The sequence below is a fragment of the Equus przewalskii genome, chromosome 9, assembly GCF_037783145.1.
Source record: "Equus przewalskii isolate Varuska chromosome 9, EquPr2, whole genome shotgun sequence".
Classification (NCBI taxonomy): Eukaryota; Metazoa; Chordata; class Mammalia; order Perissodactyla; family Equidae; genus Equus; species Equus przewalskii.
Genome location: NC_091839.1, coordinates 66,074,386 through 66,098,304, shown reverse-complemented (window position 1 = coordinate 66,098,304; position 23,919 = coordinate 66,074,386). Strand labels below are relative to the sequence as shown.

At 41.2% G+C, this 23,919-nt stretch overlaps 1 protein-coding gene across 1 annotated transcript in view; it reads right to left on the bottom strand.

The window, feature by feature from the left end:
- Window positions 1–23,919, bottom strand: part of SLC35F1 (solute carrier family 35 member F1) — a 374,514-nt gene that overhangs the window by 49,696 nt on the left and 300,899 nt on the right. The gene's annotated exons all lie outside the window — the stretch shown is intronic.

The window sequence follows — 23,919 nt, the reverse complement described above, 5'->3', positions numbered from 1 at the left end:
CTTTACAAATACTTAAAAAATACTGTTGTAAAAAAGAGCAAAAAAAAAAAGAGACAAACAGAAGCATGAACGGAGTATAGAAAAAAAATCTTTGGTTTCATTTCTTATGTATTTTGCACAAATAATAAGATTCCATCTGACATAGAAGCTCCAAGAGTTGGTGGAGAGTTTGTCCCAGACCTGTAGTGAGATAATGTAAACGGGAAGACCTCTGTGCCAGGAGCCAGAAGATCTGAATTTGAGTACTAGATCCTTACTCATGGCAGTGTGACGTTGGGCAAATTACAAACTCAGGAAGCCTTAATAGCTTGTTAGTAAAATGAAGATAATGACTCCTACTGGACTTTCTCCAAAGATCATTGTGAAGCTCAGAGATAATACACATGGAAACATTCTGTAACTTACGAGGGCCTCAGTGCCACTCTATAACCTGCACTCTGGGCTCCACGGAACTGGTTGTCTCTATCACACCCTGGTAAGATGCAGTGTCCTTTGGATACTCCATGCAAAGCAGGGTCTCCACTAGTCGAACTAATGTCCCACAGGACTTCAAATTCTACATACCAAATGAGAAACTGGTGATCTTGGCCCACTGCCCAGTAGAGGTCCTCTGCTAGAATCCTAAACAAGGGGCCCTAGCACCCAGTAGCCAGATACAGGCCAGTGATCCCTAATACTCCTTCACTCTGACTGTCTACATCCTCTTGATCACCAAGTCCTGCCAATTCCATCTTCTGAACATCTCTCAAATCTATTCATGCCACCCTTTCCCACTTCTGCCACCTAATTGAACTAGAATCCTCTCCTACTTGGAACAAGACCTTACCAGCCTGCCTCAAGGTCTTCACTCATGCATCTCCCTCCTTCTAGAATCCTTCACCTCAATGCTTGAACTTCCTGCCTCTTTTTTCTTCAGGCCTTCACTTAGATACTGCCTGTGAAAGAGAGCCTTTAGGGTCCCCAGGCTAGGCTGGGTCCTGTTCAATGCTTTCCTGCATCCTGTGCTTCTCCTTTGTAGTGTAGGCAATAATAATTAATATGGAATTATTGGTATAATGTCTGCCATCCCCACTTGTCTGGAGGTCCATGAAATCTGAGAATATATTCCCAGTACCCAGAACCCTGCTGGGTTCATGAGAAGCATCCAATAATAGTTATTGAACAAATACATAGCAGGATTTTTAATAATAGTAACATCAAAATGGAGTCTCTAAGACTCAGTAAAGGCTGAAAAGTGTTTTTATTTTCACAAAGCATCCCTCACCATCGGACTGGCTTTTTGGCACTGTAACCAGCGCTCAGAATCCCTCTATCCACAAAGCTTTTTGTATGTGGACAGACCCTCATGCTTCTCTGAGCATCGGTCTTCTCCTTTGCAAAATGGAACAAGCAATCAGCACACTAAGCTGTGACGGGGGTTGCTGTGAGATGCTAAGGTAAGGAAGGGCCATGGGAATGCTGAGTAACACCTTGATGGCTGGGGACTGAGGCCAGAGGTCACAGGGCTCCTGGAGGAGCTATGCATAGGGGTGGTGGCTGGTGGGATTGTACTACAGCACGCGTTACCCACTGCACAGTTAATTAGCAAGTTAATGATTCTACGTGAAGTGGTAAAAGGCTCCAAGGCAGGTTTTACAAACGGCTTCAAACACCAATTAAGTCTATTAGGAAATTTCAGTTTGCCAGTGAAAACTGTTCACTGGGCAGAAAACATTTGGTGTTTCGCCTTAAAAATGAGAAATGATTGAATCAACAGTTGAAATATTTAGCCACATGTTCCACAATTGGGATTTCATTATCTGGCTGGCAGCCCTCGGTCAGTGGAGCAGAAGGCCTCCATTCCTGAAGGAGGAGTTGAAGGCAAACCAGGCCATCACCCAATCTTTGGGGAGCACTGAGAAAGCCTTTTTGGTTCTCAGGGTCATTAGAAACCTCAAAGAACTTTATGAGTCAAAAAATCCTTATTTGTGAGTATCAGGTGATCCAATGGGTGGGGAGGACTTTTAGAAAGAAGAGAAGGGGAAAGAAGGACACAAGGCAAGCCAGGGTTTCTGGGACGTTTCAGCTGGGAGGCTGATGTCCAGCATCCAGTAGGGAATCAATAATGGGTGGTTGAATGAATTAATGAATGGATAGCCACTTGGCATCACTGACTGTCAGAAGAGACGTTAGAGATAATCCAGGCTGCTACTGGCATTTGGGTGGGACAATTCTTCATTTTGCAGGACTGCCTCATACTCTGTGCAGGGCATTTAGCATCGCTGGGTCTTGACCACTCAAAAAATGCTCCTACACATTTACAAGCGCCCCGTGGGGGCAGTATCTTTCCAGTTTAGAATTGCTGAAATGGCTTTATTTAAAAGCTGGGGACTCAGAAGTTTCAAGAGGTGAAGTGTTGCACTCAAGGTAACTCAAACTGTTGGCATCAGCAGTAGTTGTATCATGATTTCTTTTTTTTGTGAGGAAGATTAGCCCTAAGCTAACATCTGCTGCCAATCCTCTTCTTTTTGCTGAGGAAGACTGGCCCTGAGCTAATATCTTCCTTTACTTTATATGTGGGATGCCTGCCACAGCATGGCTTGGTAAATGGCATGTATGTCCGCATCGGGGATCTGAACTGGCAAACCCCAGGCCGTCAAAGTGGAACGTGCGAACTTAACTGCTGTGCTAATGGACCGGCACTTGTGTAATGACTTTTTTGAACAATATTTTAATGAAGATCAAGGACAGGAATTGCTACAAGTGGAGGTCTCACCACAGTATCTGTAACTACAGAAAAGAAACCATTTGGGAGCTGCTGTTAACAAACAGGCTATTATTTTTTAGTGATTTTTGGCTCCAACCTTTCCCTGTGGTCATAAAGCATAAAACATACTGGCAAAATGATTTTCCAATAGTTTTCTGGTAGTTTAACTCCCTAGCAAAGTGGGTGTTAGAGGAATAAACGAGAGAGGAATTATAATAGGTGCCCATCACTGGGACTGTTAAAAGAAGAAAAAAACCCCAAAACCCTTCTGCTTCTGTCATCAACCTGTTTAGTAGATTTACCTTTCTTCACATACATTTCTAGATCCAAAAGGAAATTATAAAATAGTATACCAAAAAATAAACAAATGAATTCTATTTCATCATCATCTTATGCTCTGAAAAATCTCAAAGAACATTAAGAATACTTTGGAAAGAAGAGTGTTCATCACCCCTTAGATTTAAATAGCATCTCCTCCCCCTGGAGATTTAAACTAATTTTACTCTTCTACGTCATTAATCCTCAGGTGATACCTGCCAGAGAGGTCTAGGATCCCAAGTTATCTGGTTTTATGGATGGAGGTACTGAGGCACACCACGCTTCGCCTGGGGCAAATTCTCTGAAGTCATCATGATAGCGCTAGAACTATTATATGAACTTGGTAGCTTTAAAGAACATTTACAGTAGGTTGTATTGTTTACATTTATAGCTTGCAATACACTTATGTTATTTTTACTTAATCTTCTAACAGCCCTTTATGGGAGTTATGACTATACCCATTTTACAGATAAAGAAACTGAGGGTCCCAGAGTAAAGCAAGTTAGTGTCAGAGTCCGGGCTAAAACAGTCTCTGGACTCCTAGATCAGAGTTCAAGGGCAGCTTCCAGAAGTTATTTAAATAATTTAAACACATGTCTGTGTTGACATTGCTTTTTAGGACAACAGAAGTTGTCCTAAAAATCAATATCAAATAACGTTAAATTTTTTAGGTGTATATTGCAGGACAGCAGCATCATTTAACTTTTTGCTCTCTCTCTTTTCAGCTTCAGCTAATCTCTTACCCCTGGATCTCTCCCTGCACTCTTTAATCACACTTGATTATGCACTCTCCCATACACGTGCATGCACGCACACACACCAAACCCTGACTTCTTTTCTATGCCGCCTCCATTTGCCCACACTCCCCAGACCACCTCCATCTGGCTTCGGACACTCACGCTTCCAAAAGCGTGCTCACTCCTAAGTCCCTCCGCACCCTAACATGCTCACTACACGTTTCTGGTAATGGACAGTCTCATGGAGACGACACATTCTTTGTGTATCAGTGAAATCTGCTTTCACAGACTGTCGAGCCCCCTTAGAGTTGGTGGATAGCCTCCGTAAGTTGGTGGATATCCTCCGTCGCATCCTGGTTTTGCAGAGTATTTTCCAAGCTTTTGGTCCAGGCGAGGTCACATCTCTAAGTCTGGGATGCAAGAAAAGGCACAGGCCCTAGAGCAGCTGTATGCTGAGGCCTCTCCTTAGAAACCCTACCAGGGGCCAGTGCCTTCCGCAGGCTAAACACTGGAGCTGGACACTCGACTCTAGAGGGTGGGATAGGAGGGCGAGGAGAAGCAGAGAGGGCAAGTCGGGTGGATCGGCGGTGCTCCTGCCTCACCCCTGCCCCCGGGGTGTGCCGGCTGTGACAGCTCCCGGGGAGGCACCAGGAGGACGTCCCCACGGCCCACGGGAGCTTTGGCTTCTCTGTTTCCCTGGCTCTTTTCCTGCGAGCCCCCTCCCACTCCGCCCGGGATAGCTCCCTCGGGGAGGAAAGAGCAGCGCAGCACCCCAGCTCGCCACCCGGCGTCCCCGCCTGCCCGGAGCCCGCGCCGACCGCGCCTGCGCGCCCAGCGGCTCCCAGCCCGCCCACCTGCGGCTGGCTGCTCTGACGCCCCAATCTCCTGGGGGGGCGGGGCTCCTTATTTTGGGGCTTATTCTCCGGGAACCTCTGCTATAAACGATTTCCGTGCACTTTGATGTAAACAGGCTGGCTCTGCGCCCCCACAGCGCCCGCGGCGCACCGGGCGCACTTGGCTGTGGTCATGATTTGTCTTTTCCTTAGACTGTGAGCCCCCGGGGCGCAGGGACGGTTGTAGCTACTCTATCACAGAGCCTGGCGGCGCCCTGAGAAAGTGGTCTGGCAAAAAAATTTAATGAGTAAATGTAGTAACTCCTTACAGGATGATGAGTTTCCTAAGGAAAGAGAGGGCGTCCCGTTCCTCTGTACATTCCTCCACTGTCTCACTCAGAACCTGGGTTTTGGTAGTAGATACCCAATAAATGCGAGATAAATGAAACAACGAACCTGTCCTGGCCTTACGCTTTTCTCTAATTCCGCTGCTCCCATGACTTCCTCACCTGCCATTCCACTAACTTTATTTAACTTATTTCTTGAACAAGATATGAATTTCATCCTTTCGACTTTAGCAGATGTGTATCTACATCTTTATCTGTGAGTATATGGAGTTGATGTGTGTCTATGTGTCTAGAATGTCTTTGTGGGTGCAACTTAAATGGTAGAGCTCTGAGAGTCACTACGTCAACTTGGCTGGTTGAGGCCAGCTGGCACTTGGATGATTACGATGATACAACATTTTTGACTTACAAATAATTTCATTGCACAATCACCACCATGGAATTATAAGGTGACAGTTAGATGCAGTTGTGCTATGTGACTCTTAAGATTGATGCAAAGTGATTAAATATGGGAAATAATATAGATCCTGTCCCCTGACATATCTCATAATCACCCAAAGTCCAACAACCTCACCAGTGGTGTGATACCATAGTAACCCTCTCAATATCATCCTTGCCGTTGGATTACTGCATCCTCTCTCCCTCTCTCTGTCTCTCTCTCTTTCACCTTTATGGGGTTGGTATCGCCAATCTCCTCTGGTACTGGTTGATGAAGGAATTCGGTTTTATTAGACTTATCTTTAGTCCATAAAAATGTGCTTACATTTGACCCATTGTCTCCTACATTTGTTCTTGGATTTGAAAATTCATCAGCATACAGAAACTCCTTTATTCAAAACAACACTCTTTAGATAAACATGCATATATGTGTATACACACACACGCTTATATTCAAGACATTTTCTTTGTAGAAAACTTAAACAGTGTAGAAATATTTAATGAAGAAAATAAAAATCATCCATCATCACAGCAACCTGAAATAAATACTAAGATTTTGATGTATTTCCTTCCGATTTGGGGATAAAAAAATTGAGATGGGGGCCAGCCCGGTGGCACAGTGGTTAAATTCGCACGTTCTGCTTCTTGGTGGCCTGGGGTTCGTGGGTTGGGATCCCGGGTTCGGACATGGCACCACTTGGCAAAAAGCCATGCTGTGGTAGCCGTCCCACGTATAAAACAGAGGAAGATGGGCATGGATGTTAGCTCAGGGCCAGTCTTCCTCAGCAAAAAGAGGAGGATTGGCAATAGTTAGCTCAGGGTGAATCTTCTTCTTCAAAAAAAAATTGAGATCACATATTAAAAATAAGCTCACACAGTGGATAGTCACCTCCTGTTTTTAAAAAATGTTTTAAATCCTAAACCTGTAATGTAAATACTTTATCATGCTCAATTTTTTTGAGATATAATTCATGTACCATAAAATTCACCCTTTTCAAGTGTACAATGGAAGTGGTTCTTAGTGTTTCATAGAGTTGCACAGCCATCACCACTATCTAATTTCAGGACATTTTCCCTACCCAAAAAGAAACCCTGTACCCAGTAGCAGTCACTCTGCATTCCTCCCTACTCACAGCTTGTGGCAACCGGTAATTTACTTTCTGTCTCTATGGATTTACCTATTCTGGGTATTTCATATAAATGGAATCATAAAATATGTGGCCTTTCATAACACGGACCTCTTTCATTCAGCATAATGTTTCCATGGTTCGTCCATGTTGTAGCATGCGGCAGTACTTCATTTCTTTTTATTACTGAATAATATTTCATTGTATGGATGTAGAGAATTCTACAGGCTGTAGACCACATTCTACTTCTCTATTTCTCAGTTAATGTACCTTTAAGCTTTTTCTACTTTTTTGGCTATTATGAATAATACTGCAATGAATATTTGCAAACAAACTTTTGTGGGGAACATATGGTTTCATTTCTTTTGGGTAGATATTGAGAAAGAGAATTGCTGGGTCATATAATAACTCTATGTTTAACATTTTGTGGAATTGCCAAACTGTTTTCCAAAGTGGCTGCACCATTTTACAACCCCACTAGCAATGTACCAGGGTTCTAATTTCTCCATATCCTTGTCAACATTTGTTATTATCTGTCTTTTTGATGTTAGCCATCCTAGTGGGTGTGAAGTGGTTATCTCATTATGAGTTTGATTTGCATTTCTCTAACGACTAGTGATATTGAGCATCTTTTAATAAGCTTATTGCCCATTTTTATGTCTTCTTTGAAAAAATGTCTATTCAAATCCTTTGCTGATTTTTAAATTGAGAATTTGTCAACATTTTTATAAAGTATTGTTTTGAATCATTTTTCTACTTTTGAACATTTTATTTGTTCTCAGTTCTTTTTAATTATAAATGATACTTTAAAAGAATATATTGTATATAAATCTCTGCCTATATCTCTGAACATTTCCTTAGGATAGATTACAAGCCTGAAAGTACAGGGTTAAAGAATATACATTTTTAAGAACTCTTAATGCATACTGCCAATTTTTTTTCCAGGAAGTTAGTGGCTATTTACTTGTCCAGTTTCAGAGGATGAATGTTCTAATCTTAGTGTACTCCTACCACTTTGTGCATTATCTTTTAAAAGTTTCCAATTTATACCCCAAATTAAATTTAATTATTGTTTAAATTTAAGTTATGTGATACTGATGAAGCAAAGTTTTTTAATCTACATTTTCTATTAATTATCTGTATTTCTTTTGGGAACGATCTATTCACGCATGCTCCAGATTCATTTCTTTCTACTGAAGTATTAGTATTATAACTTATACATAAAATCTCTTTATATATGAAAGATATTAGACCTTTGTCATATTTGTTGAAAATATTTTTATAGTTTTTTTAATGATTTTATTTACAATGTTTTTTGAGATAAACAAGTTTTAAGTATTTATCTATAAGCTCATTTTTAGAAATTCTTCCCTTTCCCCAAATCGGCCAATTAGTCACCTATATGTTCTTTTAATTATGTATGGTTCATTTTTAAGTTTTGACTTTTAAAATTTAAATTTTTAAATTTTAAATTTTAATTCATTTGGAGTATTTAGTTGCATGGGACTAAGTCAATATCTAATCTGAGTTCTTATAACCAATTTTCTTACTGCATTTGTTGAATAATCTTTCTCTTTCTTCTTGGTCTGTAATATTCTCTCTGTAATGTATTTCGTATATATTAAGATCTGTTTTAGGGCCATATTAGTACCATATGATCAAGAGTATTATGTTGCTTTAATTATTGTAGCTTTACAACTGCATTTTAATGTATTCTAAGGCAAATTGCTTTTCACTATTCATTGTTTTCAAAATTAGCTATTTTTATCTGCATTTTCTTCCAGATGAAATTTACAGTCATAGTTTTTAGTCTTCACCCCTCTCTCTACTTAAAAAAATCTCTAGGGATTTCAAAGAGCTTTTATAATATTTATTATCTCATTGTCAAACATTAAATGAAGGCTTTTAGGGAAAATCTATATCTTTCTCTAAACTCTTATGGAACTTCCAGTGAAATTTTGAATGTAGATATTTGCATTTATTATAGCGGCTGGAAAATATCAATTGGAGATAAATTATACTTTTCAAAAAGGGCACAGTGATATTGATGTCAGATAAACATGGTAGAGGTTGTTTGTTTGTTTTAATCAAACCAGAAAATGTAGGCAGTCACATAACACTTAAAGTAAATGTTATATTTTAGACTACTGTTAACTTTTTTCTTTGAGCTAGTTATACAAAGATTCACCAAATTAATCCAAAGTATAAACAAAATTCATTTTATTTCAAAAAGAATGAGTAGCTTTGCCTAGAGATGCTGAAAAAGACCAGTGGGCTACTTCTTTCTCCAAAGCAGGAGGTGATTTCTCTTAAAAGATCAACTTTGTAACTTAGATTTACCCCTTTCAAAGAGTTATTTTAATTCATGAAAAAAAAAAAAACCACCAGAGCATTACAAAGTTAGCGTATCACGGTATTTTTATGTTTTCTGACCTATATGCATATATACTTTGTAACATGGATGAAGATGACCAGGGAATCTAGGTAACTAAGATGGGAGAATTGTTCTGCAAATTAAAAACAGGTATTTCAGGAAATCTCCATAGCATTCCCATTTTGTACTTAAGACTTAAAAACTCAACATGGCTTGTTCTTTATCTTTAACCTCTGGCTCTTAAATATCTTCAGAAAAACAGCGAATAGAATTATGTTTCCACTCTGATAAAATGTCTATATTTAGAGGCTGTCTTTGTGTCTAAAATGCTACATGTACTGTTTCTTCTTTAATGTTAGATGCTTGTGGTTCCAATCACTTCTCTTCTCTCTGCTGGATTCTATCTGGCAGAAAATAATAGCTTGATCCATGTAGAATGGCCATTTTATAGGTCACATTGGTTGAATATTGACAATTTCACATGGTTCACCCACGAGACTCAAGGAACCAGATGGAGATCAGGAACCAGATGGAGATCAGACACCAGCTGTATTAGTTAGACCTGGGTTGCAGAAGGCAGTGTTGCCTTTTATCTCCTACTGCAATTTTAACTCAGCCTAAACTTTCTTAGGCAGATATACTGGGGGAAATGGTTACCAAGCCTTGGTCTCTGTCTCAGGGGTCCTTCCAGCAAGTTAGTCCTTACCAATCCCTAAAGCAGGCAGAAATGAAATACTTTGAAGACAATTTTTTCCCTCCTTTTTTGATTTCTTTTAAGCCATAACAACCCCAGCAAGTGGTAAAGTCCCCTACTGGCTATTGGATTAGCTATTTCCCCTTTGGGGTGCAGCAAGAAGGAATGGAGAGAGAGGAAGAGTTTCCTTCTATTCTCCCAGCGTTTGGAAGGGAATGGAAGTCTCCCTCTACCTGGGTGGTATCATGGGGAGAACAGGAGTCCCTCTACATTCCTCCCAGACCATACTTGGTTTGAGTGACATACATGTTCATGTAAAAGCTCATTTCTTGATTAAGGATCTACATATCATAATATTAGCCACAAAAATCTCTAGAAGGAGAGGGGCTGGCTCAGTGGTGCAGCGGTTAAGTTTGTGTACTCCGCTTCAGTGGCCTGGTGGTTTGGATCCTGGGCATGGACTTATGTACCACTTGGCAAGCCATGCTGTGGCAGGCGTCCCACGTGTAAAGTAGAGGAAGGTGGGCACGGATGTTAGCTCAGGGCCAGTCTTCCTCAGCAAAAACAGGAGGATTGGCAGTGGATATTAGCTCAGGGCTAATCTTCCTCAAAAAAAAAAAAAACCTCTAGAAGGAGAAAATGAGAATCTATAAGAATAAATTGTTAACAATGGTTATCTTTGAATAAGATAACTAAATCTTCACAACCCCACCACCCAAAATTCTCTGTGGTTTCCAAATTTCCTCTGGAGCATATACTACTTTCAAAATATATAAAACAACACGTTATGAGAGTGTAAAAAATCTACAAGAGCCAGATCAGTCTTTCTCAAGGGAAGCGGATGGTTTGTAAAAAAAATTAAAACAAAACAAAAAAACCGCTACTCAACTGCTCCCATTGTGGTAGAGCTTAATGAGGAGGTGACCTCATCCCTCCCTCTATTTCTCTTTGCCCAAAAGCGACTCCTCTGCCAGCCTGCATCTCCTCATTAACGCTCCCCTCCGGCTATTCACAGGGAGAATGCTCCCCTCACAGGGCCCAGCTGTCAGAGGCTAAACCTGAGGCACCTGGTAGGTGATTCCAGGAGCGAGAACAGGTCCCTGCTCTCCCTTCTTCTGCTTCTAATTGGCAAATCTCCCATGTTTCTAAAAGTAATATATATTATAAATTCATCTTCTGTGAGTAAAACTGAAGCATTAACAGGGAAGGATCTTAAAAAAGACAAACTTTGCTAACACAGACACAACAAAAGTCCTCTTTCGGCTGACAGTCCAGCCGAAGAGAGTGGAATATAATTTGGGAAATGCACATGCACACGCAATCAAGAACCATTTTAATTCGGTGGCCTGGACATGTAGCCACCCCAGCAGCATTTGAAAATCCAACCAGGGGTGTAATTCTGGGGAGTAGTATCTTTCATCTGGAACAGACTTTTCCGGTAGACAATCCCCTCCCCCCACACCCCTCCAGATTTTTTTCCTCACGGGGCTATTTTATTCATAATGTAGACACCCCCACAAACCCCATACCTTAAGATTTAATGTCTAGGTTTTACTGTCTTAAAATATTCATATTGGATGAAGCCATGTTTCTACCATGTTGCCCAAGAGATGATTCAAACTAATAAAATGTGTCATTGTGCTGACTATATGACAGCCATTTTCCAGGAAATGTCCTATTTTCAGGATTTAGAAAAAAGATTTGCACCAAACTATTTTTCTCGTTTCTACTGATAAGGATTTAAATGTGTGAATTTCATGTGTTTCCTCGTGCCAGTTCATCAGAACTTCCTAGTTGTTAAAGTATATTCGCTTTACTTTTTTTGGCCTTAACTCTCAAAGACAAAAAGGAAGAAAGAAAGAAAAAAGACACTACCGTGCACTGAAAATCTGGGACAAGTACCTAGAAATCTAGGTGACCACCGGAAGACACAGATCATTAAGAGACACGCTCTCTAGCTCTGCTGCAGAGAAATGGCCTCGGGTGAGAGCAGAGCCGTCCCAGAGAGCAAATTCCTTGTGGGTGAGCATCATTGGAGCTTTCATCAGGTTTAAGAAGAAAGTCTGATTATCAGCAAACCAGATTCCAAAAGTAGACAGCAAGGATTTAACATTTACGGTGTCCACCATATACCAGGTACAATGCCAGGTTCTTATTTTTCCCATTTTACAGAAGAGGAAACAGAACTAAAGATAACAGGTAACTTACTTGAAGTCACACAGTAGTAAGTGTCAGAGCCAGATGTGAGCTCAGGTCTGCCCTTTGCCTTATACAAAGTGAGTTTAAGCAGTCAGGGTCCAGGGGGAGTAGAAATTATGTAGGATCCAGTTATAGTTACCAGTGGTCTAGGCTGAGCCAGCCTCAATTCAATCTAGCAGGCTTGTGCGCTCTCTCTTACATTGTGAGCACTCTGGGAGAGAGCAGACTGAGGGTATGGAAAAAGTAATCACTGGTTGTCTGCATTTTTTATATTAAAGAAGGTGTAGGTTATAAGAAAAAGTGTATGGGGGTTAGAAGTGCACCGCCAGAGTGGAAACTGCTGCTTTTCCAATCATTACAGCATAAAGTATGGTTATATTTTGCATCCATTCATTGGATGTTCTCCCATTCAACGAGCATCCATTCGTCAAGATCCACTCTATGATATGATACACCCGCCCAAGAAGACAATCACAAACCTAGTTATAATGTTGTTGTCTTGCATATCCAACATTTTTGTGGGAAAAAAAAGAATTACAATCATTTGTTTTATCAATCATTCGCTGATACTGTGTGGCTATCTTGAGTGTTCTCGGAGAAGTGGTTGCCTTAAATCAGCCAAGGACTACTAACCTGTATTTCTTATTTATAGAATTCATGAACATAAGAGCATTAACATAACATTAAAGAAAGTACAGATTTCAAAGTACCTATCGAAGGAAATGAATGTTTTCTGATAAAATATTAATTCTACATTAATTTTGCATTACTTTTTATTCCTCCCACCGACCCGTAAAACAGCAGGGAGAAACAATTTCAAAAGCTAGAGGAAAACATCTTGTACATTTTGGAGTCTATTTCTAGGTCTGACTCAACTATTCCAGGTTGTATTAACAAAAGGCAAAATCGGATTTTCATCACCTTGTACTTGTCATTTATTTATTCAGTCAGCAGATATTTACAGAACGCCTACTGCATGCTCGGGATTGCGACAGGTGTGGGGGATACCAGAGCAAAGAAAACACTCTACACCCAGGTCCAAGGGCACAGTTCCCAATGAACGCGTGTTTCTTTCCTCCAGTTCACGGCCAGTTTCTTTCCCTAAAGACTTGCCTGGCTCCTAAGGCGATTCTGCCCCCTGTTCTTTGGGGTCCTCATCTCCTGCTCCCTGCTCCTGTTCCATCAGCTTTTCTGCATCCATCCTGGATCTTCAACCCCCACCCCTCTCTGCTGGCTGTTTTCCTTCACCATATAGGAAATCTTCCTATATGGGACATCAAGCCCCAACCCCATCCTTGATGTCCAACTGGTCCCTAGCTATTTATCTTTCCCTCTTCACTGCTGGGCTTCCTGAAAGGTTAACCTGCTGTCACTGCCTCTGGTATCTTGGCCCCATTCATTCCTCAAGCTGTATCAATACTGACAACTTCCTTTGCCATGATCAACAAAGCTACATTACACAGCCACTTTCGACTAAACCTGTCTGCAGCATTGGGCATTGTTAACCACTCTCTCCTTGAATTCTCTCCTCTCCTCATTTCTCTGTCTTTTTTTTCTCCTGCCACTCTGGCCCTTCTTTCTGTCTCTGTGTGGACTCCTTTTGTTCCTTTTAGTCCTCAAAGTTGGTGTGTCTGAGGGTTCAGTCCTTAGCTCTCTCATTTTCACATTCTGCATATGCCACCCTTTGGCTGTCACCCACCTCTTACTTCCCTTCCTGCCAAATTTCTTGAAAAGACTTGCATTCAGCCACTGTTTCCATCTCTTCAACATCCATTCAACCCCTCAACTCAGTGCAATCTGGCTTCTGTTTCCCGAATGCCATCAAAATTGCTCAAAAATACATCCCCTGTTTTTGAACCCAGCAGAGACATTTTAGTCCCTCCCTTACTCAGCGCAGCATCTGATACTCCTTACTTCTTTTGGCTCTCTTACCTGCTGGGACTCCTTCCCCTCTGCCCTTCATTCATCTCTCATATCTCCTTCACAGACTCCTTTCTGGGTTCCTGGTCTATGGGCTCCTCTCCTTTTCAGCCCACTTTCTCCCTGTCTCTGAATGTTGGCGTGCCCCAGGGCTCAGCTTTCTTCTCTTTTCCACTTATACTCACTCCATTGGTGATCTAATCAGACCATGTTTCATCACCATCCATATGAAAATGACTTCCAAATCTGTAATTGCAGTTCCCACCTCTCTCCTGAACTCCAGATACATATACCCAGCCATCTATGCTAAGCTCTTCCTGGATGTCTAACAGGAAGCTCAAACCTATGTGGCCAAAGCAGAACTCTTGATTTTCTGCTCCACATCTGCTCTTCCCCAGTTTTTCTCATTTTACCATATGGTACAACCGAGTGGCTCAGACCAATAAGTAAGGAATCATTCTTGACTCTTCTTTTTCTCTCAAACTTCCCCATTCCCCATACTCAGAAAATCCAGTTGGCTTTATCTTATAAATGCATCCTACCACCTCTAGACACCTCTGCAGTCAGCGCTTGGCTTTAAGTCACTGTACATTTTCAGTTAGTGGCCTCCTAACTGTCTAACCATGTCCACTCTCGCTCCTATATAATCAATTCTCCACCACAGTCACAGAGATCTGAAAATACAAACAAGGTCCCATCAATCTCCTGCTCTAAACATTCTAGTGATTTTCCTTAGAACGAATCCAAACTCCTTTCCTTGACTTACATAGCCTTATATAACCTGGCCCCTAACTCCTTCTTCAATGTCATCTCTTACTACTAGAAACTTCATTCATTCTTAAACGTGCCATGCTCAGGGCCTTTACCCTCATGCTGTTCCCTTTGCTTAGAACTCTCTTCCTCACATCTTTGCATATCTCACTTCCTCACATCCTAGTGAGAGAGATGGAGAATAAAAACTAAACTAAGTATCACTTGGAAGGGAAGCTTCATGAGGGCAGGAGCATTATCTTCATGCTACATGTCTAGTACCCCTGGAAAAGTGTATATAGTATATGCTCAATAAATAGTTGCTGAGTACATGAGTGAATAAAACATGGATTCATCAGTCTTCTTCACCCACACATCAAATAAGTCACCAAGTCTTGTCTTTCTAGCTGCCTGAATTTCTTTAGAATCTCTTCACTTGTCCCATCCTGTCTGCCCCTTCCTCACTGGATCATGTGAATGATCTTCCTAAATTGCAAATCTCATCATGTCATCCCTACACTAGAAACTCTCGGGATTAAGCCCAAATTCCCTAAGTAGTGGCTTGTAAGTCCCTTTGTGATCTATCACCAGCTACTCCTTCATTCTCTTCTTTGACCATTTCCTTCTTCAAACTCCATGCTGAAGTATTTTTACCTCCTTAATGTGCCATGGTCCTTCTTGACTTACTTCTTCGCACATGCTGTTCCCCTGACTGGAGTTCTCATGTCCATCTCTCTCATGACCCCTTGTATGGCCCAGTCGGTCTTATCTTTCAGAGCTTGGTTTAGATAGTACTTCTTCCAGGAAGCCCTCTCTGGCTTCCTAAGTGGGGATCAGGTGCCCCCTCAGAGGCTTCCATTGATCTCTTTATTATTGAATTGTACTTATCATGCTAAAACATGGTCACCTTCCATAAGGAAAGGAATTTTTCTCTCTTGCAGTCAGTTTTATCTCCTGCAGCTAGGATGGGGTTGGTACACAGTAGGGTCCCTTCAGTATTTTATTAATTCCTTCAAACAGATTTATGGAGCATCACTAGGAGACAGGCACTATCCTAGAAAATAAAATAGCTAGGTAATAAAAAAATTCCCCCTTTATGGGGGTTTGTAATCTTACAAAGGAAGAGACAGACAAGTAAAATGTATAATATGTCAATGATGATAAAGACTATGGAGAAAAATAAAGCAGGGGAGAGGGTAGGGAGTGCCGAATGAGGCAGGAGATTGTGGTTTTAAACAGGGTGTTCAGGGAAGAACTCACTGAAAAGGTGCCATTGAGCAAAGTCCAGAGGTGTTTGTCTTATTGCTTGGCAGATAGCAAATGCTGAATGAATGAATAAGCTGGGAATGAATAATTTCTATTTCTCTGGATCATCTGGGGAAATTTGTTGTTATCAAGGTAACTGGTATTGCCTAAAACTTATTGAGTTTGCTTATTGAGATGATTTCAGCCATGAGGACCTGAAGGTGAGCGCCATGTGCAGTTGCTAGCTCCTGTCCTCATTCTCTGGCCCAGATGGTGTCCAGCTCCTAAACTGATCACAGAGCCCCCTACTTGATGGCCCCAGAGAATGTTCAACCACACTCTCTTCCTGTTCAAGGGCTCTTGTGTCAGAAATGGCCCCCAATTCAGAAGGTATAAACAAGAGGGAAGACAGGAAGAAGAAGATCAGAAATAACTCCTGCTATTTTCTCATATGTGGTGTTTTTATGATTTCTCATTGTCTGAGTCTTAAAAAGTCTTGCAGCTTTAAGACTGTACCCTTCCGTCTTAAAGCAGCTCACAGGGTTCTAGTGATTTATGATTTATGAACAAATACATCCCTTCAAATGTATTGCTGCGGGAAGCAGGCCATGCATGTTTTTTTCTTTTTTTAAGTGCAAGGACACCCTCCTACTTTAATCATTTATTACAGGTGAATTCTGTGTAGTGATTGAGTCAAAATGGGCTCATTCACTTCTGTAAATGCAACCAGTCATGGCATGGTAGTGTTTTCATGTGCATCTATCCATGACAGACAGCACCAAAGTGTTCCTCCAAGGAGCCCATCTAGGCGGCCTTGGGAGGATTGGCATCTTAGTAACCATAAAGAGAGAACAGGTCCCCAGAATAATCCTTTTCTCAAAGAATGGAAACACGAACACAGGTGGGCAAGAGAAGCCTGCTCTTGTACCCGTGTTTTTGGTTTTTCTTGGGGGAAGCCCTCGAAAGGTCAGTGCTTTCAAATCTGCCTGTAGGGTGGGGAGGATTAAATTCTGTCTCCATTTGTATTAGTTTCCTATAGATGCTGTAACAAATGACCACAAACTTAGTTGCTTAAAACAATACAAATTCATTATCTTACAGTTCTGGAGGTTAAAAGTCCTAAAATCAAGGTGTTGACAGTTCCTTCCAGGGCTTGAGGGCAGAATCCCTTTCCTCGCCTTTTTCAGCTTCTAGGGGCTTTCTGCAGTCCTTGGTTTGTGGCTCCTTCTTCCATCTTCAAAGCCAGGAGTGTAGCATCTTCAAATCTCTCTCTGACTGTTTGACCTCTGCTTCCATTGCCATATCTCCTCTTACCTCTGACCCCTGCTCCTCTCTTCAAAGGACCTTTGTGATTACATTGGGGTCACTCAGATAATCTGGGATAATTTCATCATCTCAGCTTCATCAATTTAAACACACCTGCAAGTCCCTTTTGCCTAGTAAAGTAACATATTTACATATTACGAGGATTAGAATGTTGCATCTTTGGAGGGCCATCATTCTGCCTACTACACCAGCTATGTTCATGTATAATCAAAGGTGTGCCTTGAAAATAATGAGTATTTTTTTTTAAGGGAAAGAAAACTGCCACTTATTGACCAGGATGTGCAAGTGTTTACATATCTAGTCTTTAGCACACTGGAATTCATTCATCTGAACATGGTTGTCATTCAAGGTAGTCACTCTGGAAGGTCATGGGTGTATTTTAATGAAGCTCTTATTGCTCAAAAACATTTTGAATTCTTTGAAATTTCCTTCGGAGCACTCAGTGGAATATCCTTCATGGATGCAACTGTTCTCTCTTTGAGAATAGGTTTTATTTCTTGAAAAGAACCAAAATGCTGGATTGAGCTAGATAATACTTTCTGGATCCAAAGGATGTATAAATTATAAGGAAACTTGCATGACTTAAAACTGGCTCTGACAAATTCAAAAGAAAAATTCTAAAATATTTTGAACAATGATAGCCACATTAGAATAAGTGTGTGATAACAAAAGATAAAAACTTGGAGGGATAATATTGATTTGAATGTATAAAATTTGCAATTTATTAAGCTACTTTGCTTGCATCTTATATAGTAAAATATTGTTATTACTTCAAGGACATTTATATTTAAAAAGCAAAGAGAATTCTTATATAGAAAGAGGATTCTAATTAAACCATTTGGAATTTGCTTACTCTCAATTCTCACGCTACATTGCCTAATCATGGACGCTCTTTGTTGCAAAGTAGCTGTTTTCAAGTCCATTATCTATTCATATTGTGTCCTCTAATTAAATCCTTTATAGGATATAGCATTGTCTTTTAAAATGAGCCAAAACTAGATCATTGGTTTAAAAAATCCTCAAATCCTTATCCAACACAGAAAACCTTTCACTTTTTCTTTCATCTTATTAATAATCTTCAATGTTTCAGGAACCAGGCGGGAATTACCTGGAGAAAATGATGAGAAACTATCAATGATGTTATTTATAGAATTTTGCTTGGAGAAATTCAAGGGGGATGACTTGAAATAAAAACATGATTCTAAATTTCTGTCAAAAGATTTCATGTCTATAAAAACCACTTCAAGGCCAAGTGAACACATTCAGCCAATGAGCATACCTTAATTGGCAAGATCTTAAAGCATGGCTAATTGGAACGCTCTGACTTTGGAAAAATTTAATTAAAATTAGTTTCTATCAAGGCTTATAAGTCAAAAGTTTCAAAGTAAAGAAAAATTTGTTTTAAAATTTTATTTACTTGGCCATTAAAAACTCTTGTTTTCAATGCTATGCTTTCATTCTGCCTCTGTCTCAGTTTCTCTCTGTCCCTGTGTGTCTGTCTCTCTTTTACATACACACACCCCACCCCCCAGAGGTGCTCACTAAATCTATTTGGAATTCCTTACTTAAATGAATGAAAATATTGATTAAAGCCGTTCATTTGTACAAGCATCTGCCCACAATCTCCCTGTCTGTATTCTGTAGAGAACATCCATGTTCAGGAGTTCTAATGCAGTCAATGGACACCAGTTTACTCTGTGTGAGTGTAAAGAAGCCTTGTGAGTATCAAGGCTGGGCCTCTTGAGTCTTTCCATCCGCCCCAGTCACCCCTATGCCAGGCTAGGCAATGTGGCCACTAACTCTGAAAAATACACATCTTTGTGTGTGGTATAACATTGGACTATAGGACAGTTTTACTTTTCACAAACTCGGCATATGGAAAGAATACCTAAGGAAACAAACGAGTTATTACTCATAGTACAAAATGATCTTTCAATTTATAAGAAATGCTCTGTGCATTTTCCAGTGTATTAAAATTATAAATCGTTCATAAAAATTTATTTGGAAATATTATTTCAGGAACATTTTGTTGCAGACAAGGAGGTATAGCTGTATCACTGGAGAAAATTGTCCTGATTTTACATGTCAAGCAACAGTATTCCAGGGCTTTAAGGTTTGTTTAGCTCCTGAGACTGTGAAAACATGATTCCAAATAGGATATCGCCATATGTGCTCGTACAATTTCCCTTGCTATTTTCACTCCTGAACAGAGTGGGTTGGAAGGATTTTGTTGATAGCCAGAAGCACTCTTGTTAATCTTTATGAAATTTCGCCTCCATTGACTGGCAAATGGTCTCACCTGAGGTAACCCAGTAATCAATCAGTGCCAAAGCCAGTTGGGATATGGGTTTCCTAATCTTCTCCTTGTGTCTCTAGCAAGTACTTTCACCAAGATCACTTTGCGTGCAACCGTGCAATTTTTCATCGCTCATCTTAAATTTGCTGTATCTCAAGAGTGAGAGCATATGAAAGGGTGGACTGCTTTAGGCAACATGTATCTTCTTTATTTTTTTTCTCTAAATTGGATCAATGGAAAGAATACATGAAGTGGAAAATAAATGAGCAAAAGGAGCTGGCATTTATTGAGCATCTACTACATGTTGGAGGTATTGCTAAGGTAGCGGGTGTCCCAGCTTGGCCGACTGATTGTCACATGGACCTCAGACTGATCGTCACAGGAATCTCAGACAAGACTGACAATGTGGGAAGACCAGTGAAAGTTCTATTTGTAGGAAGGACAGAGGAACTTCACTGAGGAAGGTGTTAGAGTTTGCAATAGGAGGTGGTGACAGGATCAGAACAATCTAACATGTTATTATTTGTTGCATTATTTTTGCCTTAGGGCTGGTGGAGAAACATGGACTGCTGAATGCAGTGTTACATTTGCATGCCCATGACCACACCAGGAGGCAGCTTTTCAAATTCTCACTTATAAGTGGGAAAACGGATGCTCAGAGGGAGAGAAAAACATATTTAGGGCATCTCATTTAATTATAACCTGTCCACGTGAGCCACTGGAGCTGACAATCACCAGAGAACCAAGTGGCCCTGTTTTACTGTCAGATTCATGTTTTCAGTAAAACCTAGGTTTATAGACCCCACTGAAATGCCTCCTTGAGAGGCCTTCCTGTCACTGGTGGATTCAGTCACTCCTCCTCTGTAATCCTCTAGCATTTTGTGTATAGCTCCCTTTTTCTACTTTTCATGCTGCACTGTAGTTTGATTACAGGTCGGTCTTCCAGAAAAACAGGATAAAATTTTTTGGAAATATTAAATTTCCCCTTACATCGTGCCCGATACAGCCTTCTAACTGTCAAACTAAGACATGGGGAAAAAGAGAGCAGGTCCTTTATAGAACAGAGAGGTCATTGATCAGCTTTCAACCACAAAGCTGACTTTCCTGACTTCTTTAGCAAGGAAAGGTCTGGAGAGTCAGGTTCGTGGGGAGAGAAGGGATTCTAAATTCTATAATTCTCTCTCCAACACATCAAGAATTGATATTGTGAACTGTATCAGAGTTCCTACCAGAATGGGGAGGGTTGCCCTCTTAGGGCTGAGCCAGGAGGCCTGGTGTCCTGGAAGGAGGATGTGAGACAAAGAAGTCCATACTAGAGAGGAAGGAGGAAAGAGGGGCTTGTCCCTCCCACCTGTGGGCGGTGGGAAGAAGAAAGGAAACTGACATAGGAGAAATGAGTGTTGAGTCATATGTGCCCAGAGGTGCCCTCTTGGTATTGAAGTCCCAGGGGAAGAAAGAATACTAGGTAGTTTGAGAGGAAACCGAAAGCAAACCATTGGTTTCCTTTTGGGGCAGCACCACACCAACCTGAAAAGGGCACATTAGAGGACAATCAGAGGTAAAGTGTCATTAGCAGAACCCCCTGACTCCCCAGAATCCTCCTCAGCTTCTGTTCTGCCAGAAATCCAAGTGCTCTGCAAAGAGGTTCAGGCTGGCTTACCTGGGGTGGGATGCAGTGGGGGGGGGGGGGGGGGTTCCACATGGCAGGAACTGCCAAGGCTGGGGACCAAATGCATTCACAGCCAGATACCTGGAGGCCCACAGCATCAAGGAGAATCAAGGGGGATGTCAGCAAGGACAGAGAGAAGATTGCTGGGACTGAGAGAGTAGAGGCCCACAGGATGCCAGGCACAGAACCGAACAGCAGCTCCATATCCAATCCAGCAAGTGCATACTCAACAACTGGCCCAGTGCCCTATGGTGGACAGCAGCCAAAGGACCAACATGAGGCTGAAGGTCACACAAGAGCCCCACATGTCATCTCAGAAATGAGTGTGGAAGAAAGGAATTCTGAGAGGCTGAGCATTTGTTCAAAAGCAAATGAACTATCCAAGGAAAATTTTTAAACTGGAAGAAATTAGCAAACTTTACATTTCATCAGCTTCTTCCCTCCACCTGCTGCTCCTTAGCCAGCTTCAGGGTGTTTGGGAAGCTTCACTGTAAAGATTAGATCAATTATGGGATAGAAAAGAGGTATTGTTGCTTTAAATGCGAACAAATCTGCATTTAGGCTATGCCTACAACACTTGAGCTTCTTGAGAACGGGGACATTTTCCATCATCTTCACATCCCCAGAGTACAGCAGAACACTTAAAAGGCGTTTAGAATTCCATACTGGGTCCCGTATGAATAAACGCACTTACTGATGATAAAACTACTAAAGGTCTCGTGTTGACTTGCCCAGTAACCAGCCTTCAGAAATTCATCCTTTCATTCATTAACTTATTTATTCAAGTATTTCATACATTTTTGGCATCTATATGTATATGATGTTGTGATGGAAACAAAGACGAATTGTTTCTGCATTTACTCAAGTATCAGGAATTTATTCAGTGCTTCATGTGTAACAGGTACACAGGTCCCCCCTTCAAGGACCTTATAGACTTGAATGAGAGAGGAAATATGTAAACAAAGAACTATCATATATAGTAGAAAGTGACTGTTAACATCAGGAAAGTGAAGATGAAGAAATAAAGACAGGACCTAATGCATTTTTTTCTGTCTTGCAAGCATGGCTGTCACAGAATGCAGTGGAAGAAAAGGGAGAGAGACACTTTCTTGTTTTCCAGTGGCTTTGCCTGATGGCATCTGGGAGATCAGAGTCAATGGAGGTAGAATATGAAAATGCCCTTCTGTAGAAGGGAATTCTACAGAACACTTTTAAAGATAGGCTTCACGATGGGCATAGTAATGGAACTAAAGAGAGACTGAAGATAGTTTTAGTGTACTCCTCCAATCATGGGCAAAGTCTATACCCCATATCTGGACAAACGCCTGACAGAAAACCAGGCAGCACCCAATCAAATATTCAGATTGAACTGCTACATATTTAAGTTATTTTCACAGTCATGAGAATAGGAAGTTCAGATCTAAGGAACCTGAAAGAGGGGGGCTGGCCCCGTGGCCGAGTGGTTAAGTTCGCGCGCTCCGCTGCAGGCGGCCCAGTGTTTCGTTGGTTCAAATCCTGGGCGCGGACATGGCACTGCTCATCAGACCACGCTGAGGCAGCGTCCCACATGCCACAACTGGAAGGACCCACAACGAAGAATATACAACTATGTACCGGGGGGCTTTGGGGGGAAAAAGGAAAAAAAAAAATAAAATCTTTAAAAAAAAAAAAAAAGAAATCTGAAAGAGATTCAGAATATCATGTTCCCATTAGCGATAAGAATTTTGTCTGCTTTTAAAAGCCTTTGCCTTTAAATGCACTTTAAAATATCTCTTGAATAGTCATTAAACTGCCACAGTCCTGCACCAGGGACAGGTAAAAACAGCAAGGATAAAGAAGGAAAGACAGCTTTAAAAGCTGAGCTCATAATCGTAAACTCAAGCCCATGGGACCTGCTTCTAATGTGCATAGGCGAGCTTTCTCTCTGGGCACATCCACGGAGGTGGAAATTCAGGTTGGCTACAAATAAAAAGTCTGTTTAGTGACTTTCTCTTGTGTGTCATAACTTCTTGACTATGAGACCACAGTTTCATGAATCCTGAGGGTAAGAAGTACCTCTCTCCTGGGTCTCCAATAAACTGAATGCATACTTTTTTCATCATGCTACTATACTGTATTCTAATTGTTAATGTAGCTGTTTATTGCCCACAGCAGGGCTCAGGTCTGATCAGCTGTTGTGTCCCCAGCATCCAGCCATAGCGCTGGCATTCTTTTTTTTTTTCTGAGGAAGATTCTCCCTGCACTAACATCCATTGCCAATCCTCTTCTTTTTTCACCTGAGGAAGATTAGCTCTGAGCTAAGCTCTGTGTCAATCCTCCTCTGATTTTTTGTATGTGGGACACTGCCACAGCATGGCTGGTGAGTAGAGTAGGTCTGTTCCCGGGATCCAAACCCACGAACCCAGGCCACTGAAGTGGAGTGCACAGCACTTTAACCACTCAGGTAAGGGGGCCAGGCCCAGCATTGGCATTTTTTAAGCAATAAAGGCAAGTGTATAGATTTATTAATCTATTCACATGGATTAACCTTTAGACTCCAGAGAAGCACAACAAGGCACAAACTACCCAACGTTTCTCTGTACTGATACAACTCAATTCATAGCCTACCAAAAATTCAGAAAGAGTGGACCCAGAAAGGCTGGAGAGTTATGTAAAGCAATGAGACAAACTGTTGCATGTGTATGCTGTAGCATGTTGTGTGTGTTACACATATATGCTGCATGTGAATGCCTTGGAGAATTAGTCTTGGGCTTAATATCACACTGCACATCAGGGAGGCTGGCTTTCATTCTGTATTAACCTCTGCTAACATGTCCAAGTCAGAGGAGTGGGGCAGAAATAAAATAATCAGGGCTGGAGGGATTTCTTTCCTGTTCTTTGCTCCTGATGGAAACTGCCTG